Raw genomic sequence first — 7,500 nt, forward strand, 5'->3', positions numbered from 1 at the left:
GGTGTGCGCAGAAGTGTTTGGCGCAAGCCGGCATGGAGCCGCCACCGGCACAGATCTTGGTGGTAGTAGCAAATATTCGAACGAGCTCTTGGATGACTAAGTGGAGAAGGGTTTCGTGTCAACAGCAGTTGAACACGAGTTAGCCAATCCTAAGCCGCATGGGAAACCCCAACCCGTACAATCCCATACATAGCCGGCGAAAGGAATCCGTTACCATTCCGGAGCCTGTTGAGTACCCGTTTGCGCGGGCCGTGTGCGTGCGTCCACAAACCTCTCCCACCCAGGTGGGGGGTGCGGGTCCGGCGTACACGGGTCGTGTGTCAGCTTCATGGCAACATGAATCCTTTCTTCGAGAAGCCAACGAGGGGCATCGGAAGAGTTTTCTTTTCTGTTTAACAGCCACCACCGACCATGGAAGTCACTACAGAGCGATATGGTTGGACGCGCTGGTAGAGCACGGCCGCCGCCACTGCCGTGTCGATGCACTCTTCTTGGACCGTGAAAATCGAAGACTGGGGCACACTCGCTCAGTTGATCCGAAGCCTATCCGCTGCCCCCCCGTGGGTGGTCGGTGCGGTCTAGGTCGCTGGGTATGAGCGTATAACTTCTGGCCGTACTCTCAACAGCTTGTACGAATCCGCAGCAGGTCTCAAGGTGCAGAGTCTCTAGTCGATAGATCAATGTAGGTAAGGGAAGTCGGCAAACTGGATCCGTAACTTCGGGACAGGATTGGCTCTGGAGGCTGGGGCGTGACCAGCCGGGACCGGGTCCGCCCGTGCGTGTGGCACTTCGCGGTGTTCGCATGTGCGGGGTGCCGGGCCGCGGTCGCAGCACCAAACAGCCAACTCAGAACTGGCACGGTGAGGGAATCCGACTGTCTAATTAAAACAAAGCATTGTGGGCCCCGGGTGGGTGTTGACACAATGTGATTTCTGCCAGTGTCTGAATGTCAACGTGAAGAAATTCAAGCAAGCGCGGGTAAACGGCGGGAGTAACTATGACTCTCTATAAGGTAGCCCAAATGCCTCGTCATCTAATTAGTGGACGCGCATGAAGGATTAACGAGATTCCCTGGTCCCTATCTACTATCTAGCGAAACCACCACCAAGGGAACGGCTTGGAAGCACTGCGGGGAAAGAAGACCTGTGAGCTTGACTCTAGTCTGGCATTGTAAGGCGATATAGGAGGTGCAGCATAGGTGGGAGGGCCCGTCTGTGCGGACCCGCCTCTGAAGATACCACCACTCTTACTGTTGCCTTACTTACATGATTGGTGGACAAGCAGCGCGCCGGCCTAGGTCGGGCCGTTGCGGTCACTCACTCCCCCGCCGGGAGCGTGACGGGCGGCCCGCCTGCAGCTGCCCAATGCGCCGTGTTCTCGCTCAGCGTCCAGCCATGTCGCTGGGAGGGCCTCCCGGGAGCCGTGCCGTGGTGTCGTAGCAGCGACGCGCGCCGTGCCATCGCGCCCCGCCGACCGTGAGCCGTGGCCCGAAAGGGGTCAAAGCACGCGTACGTCGGTGGGGCGCGGGCCGGCGCTGCGCACGCTCGTTTGCGCCGCCCGCACTCTCGCGCCCGGGTCCGGCCGCCGCCCGGCTCGAAGACATCTGGGCAAACCTATCGGTCCACGTCATGGACAGTGCCAGGTGCGGAGTTTGACTGGGGCGGTACATCTCCAAAACGATAACGGAGGTGTCCAAAGGTCAGCTCAGTGTGGACAGAAACCACACGCTGAGCATAAGGACAAAAGCTGGCTTGATCTCGGCGTTCAGTACACTCCGGGACAGCGAAAGCTTGGCCTTACGATCCTTTTGGTTATAACGAGTTTTTAGCAAGAGGTGTCAAAAGTTACCACAGGATAACTGGCTTGTGGTCGCCAAGCGTCATAGCGACGTGACTTTTTGATCCTTCGATGTCGGCTCTTCCTATCATTGTGAAGCAAAATCCCCAAGCGTAGGATTGTTCACCCTTTCAAGGGAACGTGAGCTGGGTTTAGACCGTCGTGAGACAGGTTAGTTTACCCTACTGGGTGTGCTAATACGTGCTATCGTAACGGAACTCCTGTGCAGTACGAGAGGAACCACAGGTACGGACCACTGGCTCAATACTAGTTCGACCGGACTTTGGTATGACGCTACGTCCGCTGGATTATGCCTGAACGCCTCTAAGGTCGTAACCAATCCCGGCTGATAGCGCTTCAAAACCTATGGGCAATCGGAAGCTAGCGGGCCTAAAACCTCCGAGATCCGCTGGAACTGCCTCTGCAGCCTGGCGCCTCATCCCCGCTTCATAGAGGGCCGCATCGCGCGGGGTCGCACTGCACGTGTTAGTACCTGACCATAGGGAACGCCGGTGGCCGCCGACCTCGCCGACCGTGGACTTGACTAGTTTCGATGCCCACCGACCGCCCGCAAACGACGGGACTTCAGGCTAGGAGTTTCAAGTTGTAGAGATGCGTTCGCATCGATCTCTCAGGCGACCTACGCCTGGTGGTGTTATGGTGGACGCAGGCACGTCCTGGCCCGGTAGTATGTACAAGAAAATGTACAAGTCCGGGAACCCGGGGTGCAATCGTATGTAACGTTCGATGTACATATAAAGCCTGGTAGGTGTTGGGATTATATCTGCAACACGGGCATTATCGAAAGATGGTTAAGTGGAGTCACCCAATGGGTGCCTGCGGTTATCAGGTACGTAATGCACAGTAGAGAACATTGTCGGGAGGTGGAAACCCGAAAATGTACAGTCGGGAATACGGGGTGCATCGTATGTAACGTCGATGTACATATAAAGCCTGGTAGGTGTTGGGATTATATCTGCAACACGGGCATTATCGAAAGATGGTTAAGTGGAGTCACCCAATGGGTGCCGTGCGTTATCAGGTACGTAATGCACAGTAGAGATACATTGTCGGGAGGTGGAACCCGAAAAATGTACAAGTCCGGAATACGGGGTGCATCGTATGTAACGTTCGATGTACATATAAAGCCTGGTAGGTGTTGGGATTATATCTGCAACACGGGCATTATCGAAAGATGGTTAAGTGGAGTCACCCAATGGGTGCCGTGCGTTATCAGGTACGTAATGCACAGTAGAGATACATTGTCGGGAGGTGGAAACCCGAAAAATGTACAAGTCCGGGAATACGGGGGCATCGTATGTAACGTTCGATGTACATATAAAGCCTGTAGGTGTTGGGATTATATCTGCAACACGGGCATTATCGAAAGATGGTTAAGTGGAGTCACCCAATGGGTGCCGTGCGTTATCAGGTACGTAATGCACAGTAGAGATACATTGTCGGGAGGTGGAACCCGAAAAATGTACAAGTCGGGAATACGGAAAAGTCCACAGTAAAGCTGGGGATACAATATTGAACAAATAATGTTGCCTGAGGGATTTCATTTTTGTTAAGTACCAGAAATCCCGTACTGAACATCACGACTTACAAACACATCTTCCCGGTCCTCCATATCCGGCGGGGACAAGTATGCAAATGAAATATGGTGTTATGGAACTATAATGTGCCTAGAGCACATTTTTTTTCTAAGTCCCAGAAATCGTCCTGAACATCACGACTTACGAAACACATCTGTTCCCCCGGTCCGCCCATATACGGCACGGGACAAGTATGAAGGAAATGAAAATGCATGTGTGTATGGAAACATATAATGTGCCTGAGAGCACATTTTTTTTCTAAGTCCCAGAAATCCGTCACTGAACATCACGACTTACGAAGAACATGTTCCCCCGGTCCTCCCATATACGGCACGGGGACAAGTATGAAGAATGAAAATAATGTGTGTATGGAACATATAATGTGCCTGAGAGCACATTTTTTTTTCTAAGTCCCAGAAATCCGTCACTGAACATCACGACTTACGAAGACCATGTTCCCCCGGTCCTCCCATATACGGCACGGGACAAGTATGAAGAATGAAAATCATGTGTGTATGAAACATATAATGTGCCTGAGAGCACATTTTTTTCTAAGTCCCAGAAATCCGTCACTGAACATCACGACTTTCGAAGACATTTTCCCCAATCGGTCCTCCATATACGGCACGGGCCAAGTATGGCAGAACGGCCAACTTTTGGTCCAGCGTGAAATTTTTTTTCACGAGATTTTGATGAAAATGGCTTCGGAACACGTTTCTACCATGAAAAGTGAAACCAAACAGTATTTGGACAAACTTTTTGTCCTATGAAAAATCACTTTTCATATATGTCATGGTCGAAAATTTTCTAAGTCCCAAAAATCACTTATTCTCGAATATCTCGAAAACTACTATCGGACAGGGGTCAACCAAGGTGTTTTAGAAAGGTCTTTACAAGCTCTATTTAATGAGCCATAGCGACTTTCAAGTGATTTTTTGACACTTTTCGCATATCGGCATCCTTGGTTCCCATACTGGCCATAGGCCATAGGGCACCGAACGGCCAACTTTTGGTCCGGGGGTGAAATTTTTTTTCACGAGATTTTGATGAAAATGGCTTCGGAACGCGTTTCTAATAATGAAAAGTGAAACCAAACAGTATTTGCGAAGAAAAAATTGTCCTATGAAAAAATCACTTTTTCTTAGGGTACGGGTCAAAAATTTTCTAAGTCCCAAAAATCACTATTCTCGAATATCTCGAAAACTACTTATCGGACAGGGGTCAACCAAGGTGTTTTAGAAAGGTCTTTACAAGCTCTATTTAATGAGCCATAGCGACTTTCAAGTGATTTTTTGACACTTTTTCGCATATCGGCATCCTTGGTTCCCATACTGGCCATAGGCCATAGGGCACCGAACGGCCAACTTTTGGTCCGGGGGTGAAATTTTTTTTCACGAGATTTTGATGAAAATGGCTTCGGAACGCGTTTCTAATAATGAAAAGTGAAACCAAACAGTATTTGCGAAGAAAAAATTGTCCTATGAAAAAATCACTTTTTCTTAGGGTACGGGTCAAAAATTTTCTAAGTCCCAAAAAATCACTTATTCTCGAATATCTCGAAAACTACGTATCGGACAGGGGTCAACCAAGGTGTTTTAGAAAGGTCTTTACAAGCTCTATTTAATGAGCCATAGCGACTTTCAAGTGATTTTTTGACACTTTTTCGCATATCGGCATCCTTGGTTCCCATACTGGCCATAGGCCATAGGGCACCGAACGGCCAACTTTTGGTCCGGGGGTGAAATTTTTTTTTCACGAGATTTTGATGAAAATGGCTTCGGAACGCGTTTCTAATAATGAAAAGTGAAACCAAACAGTATTTGCGAAGAAAAAATTGTCCTATGAAAAAATCACTTTTTCTTAGGGTACGGGTCAAAAATTTTCTAAGTCCCAAAAAATCACTTATTCTCGAATATCTCGAAAACTACTTATCGGACAGGGGTCAACCAAGGTGTTTTAGAAAGGTCTTTACAAGCTCTATTTAATGAGCCATAGCGACTTTCAAGTGATTTTTTGACACTTTTTCGCATATCGGCATCCTTGGTTCCCATACTGGCCATAGGCCATAGGGCACCGAACGGCCAACTTTTGGTCCGGGGGTGAAATTTTTTTTTCACGAGATTTTGATGAAAATGGCTTCGGAACGCGTTTCTAATAATGAAAAGTGAAACCAAACAGTATTTGCGAAGAAAAAATTGTCCTATGAAAAAATCACTTTTTCTTAGGGTACGGGTCAAAAATTTTCTAAGTCCCAAAAAATCACATTTTCTCGAATATCTCGAAAACTACTTATCGGACAGGGGTCAACCAAGGTGTTTTAGAAAGGTCTCAACAAGCTCTAAATAATGGGCCATAGCGACTTTTTAGTGATTTTTTGACAAATTTTGTCATATCGGCATCCCGAGTTCCCATACTGGCCATAGGCCATGGGGCCCCGAACGAAAAAATTTTGGTCCGAGGGTCAAAATTTTTTTCTCATAAATTTGTTCAAAACGCCGTCGGAACGCGCCTTAGATCATGAAAAGTGAAAAGAAACAGTATTTTGCAAAAGTTGGGGTGGCCTATGACTTACATGGCCACGTCCTAGGTCCGAGTTCCCGAGGTCGTGTTCTTCAGTGGCGGAAAAAAATGGCCACTTGTGGGAGATGCAAAATGTTCATTTTGTATTATAGGGGACACACTATCGAAGCGAAAATTTCAGAAATGGCCTAAAACGTGAAGAAATGATGGGGTATGTACGAAAAGAAGGTTTTTATGGTCAAACGGTGAAAATTTTTTTTTATGAAAAATTTTGGTCTCCCACCGTTCATGAATTTCTAGGACCAAAAATCGAAAAATTTGAAAACTTCACGATCGAAAGGGAAACGCATATGTGGTGTTCCTAGGTGTGTACGGTGTACGAAAAACGGGTTCACGATGAGATATCAGGCAAATAAGTGGACCTAAAGTGAGTTATACGGGTAAGACGAGGTGTCCAAAGACCGAAATAGGGGTACCAACTGAGAACGAAATGAAGGTCCCCGAAGTCGCCATACAAGTTATAGGAGGTGTCCAAAGTACGAAAAGAGTTCCATATTCGGCTGTTCCTACTATATGGTTCCCTGATTGCTGCTCCAAGGAGTAGTGAGGAAGTGTCCAAAGGTCTGTTGGGGGTATCGAGGTGATACCCTCGACGGACAATATGCACGAAAAGTGGTTCGATGATCTATCCTGTAGGTCGTACGGCAGCCATACCCGGCTGGAAGTACCGCGGTAATTCCGCAATAAAACGTTCGCCAGACGAACAAACAAATTGAATTAGCTCATCGTAGTGTACGGAAACGAAACGAAAATGTAAGGTGATTAGGGATCCGGGAGCAATCTCGCGATCCCATGGTTCGGTGTAAGAAATGATACGAAGTGTTCATAAGTCTCCTCTGGAGGCAGAACCATCGTAGCAAAGTTCGGGAACCCAAGGGTCACAAAAACTCGTAGGACGATATCCACGAATAATCGGGGACTTGTGGGGACTACCGTGCCCTGACAAGTCAACTACACCTTAACTGGTGATGGTCGTCCTACGGGGACCTGCGGGGAACAAAAGGGTCACTAAAACTCGTAGGACAATATCTCCGAATAATCGGGGACTTGTGGGGACCACCGTGCCCTGACAAGTCAACTACACCTTAACTGGTGATGGTTGTCCTACGGGGACCTGCCGGGAACCCAAGGGTCACAAAAACTCGTAGGACGATATCCACGAATAATCGGGGACTTGTGGGGACTACCGTGCCCTGACAAGTCAACTACACCTTAACTGGTGATGGTCGTCCTACGGGGACCTGCGGGGAGCAAAAGGAGTCAGAAACAATCGTAGGACGATATCCACGAATAATCGGGGACTTGTGGGGACTACCGTGCCCTGACAAGTCAACTACACCTTAACTGGTGATGGTCGTCCTACGGGGACCTTCAGGGAGCCGCAGTAAGTCGCAGGTCGTATGCGAGCCTTGATTGGTCCTGTTGGGGGCGTGCGGGGTGTAATGCCTCGGTACGTCAAATGTTGGTGTACGATGTACATCGATAA

Source organism: Anopheles stephensi, unplaced genomic scaffold, assembly GCF_013141755.1.
Source record: "Anopheles stephensi strain Indian unplaced genomic scaffold, UCI_ANSTEP_V1.0 ucontig169, whole genome shotgun sequence".
NCBI classification, from domain to species: Eukaryota; Metazoa; Arthropoda; class Insecta; order Diptera; family Culicidae; genus Anopheles; species Anopheles stephensi.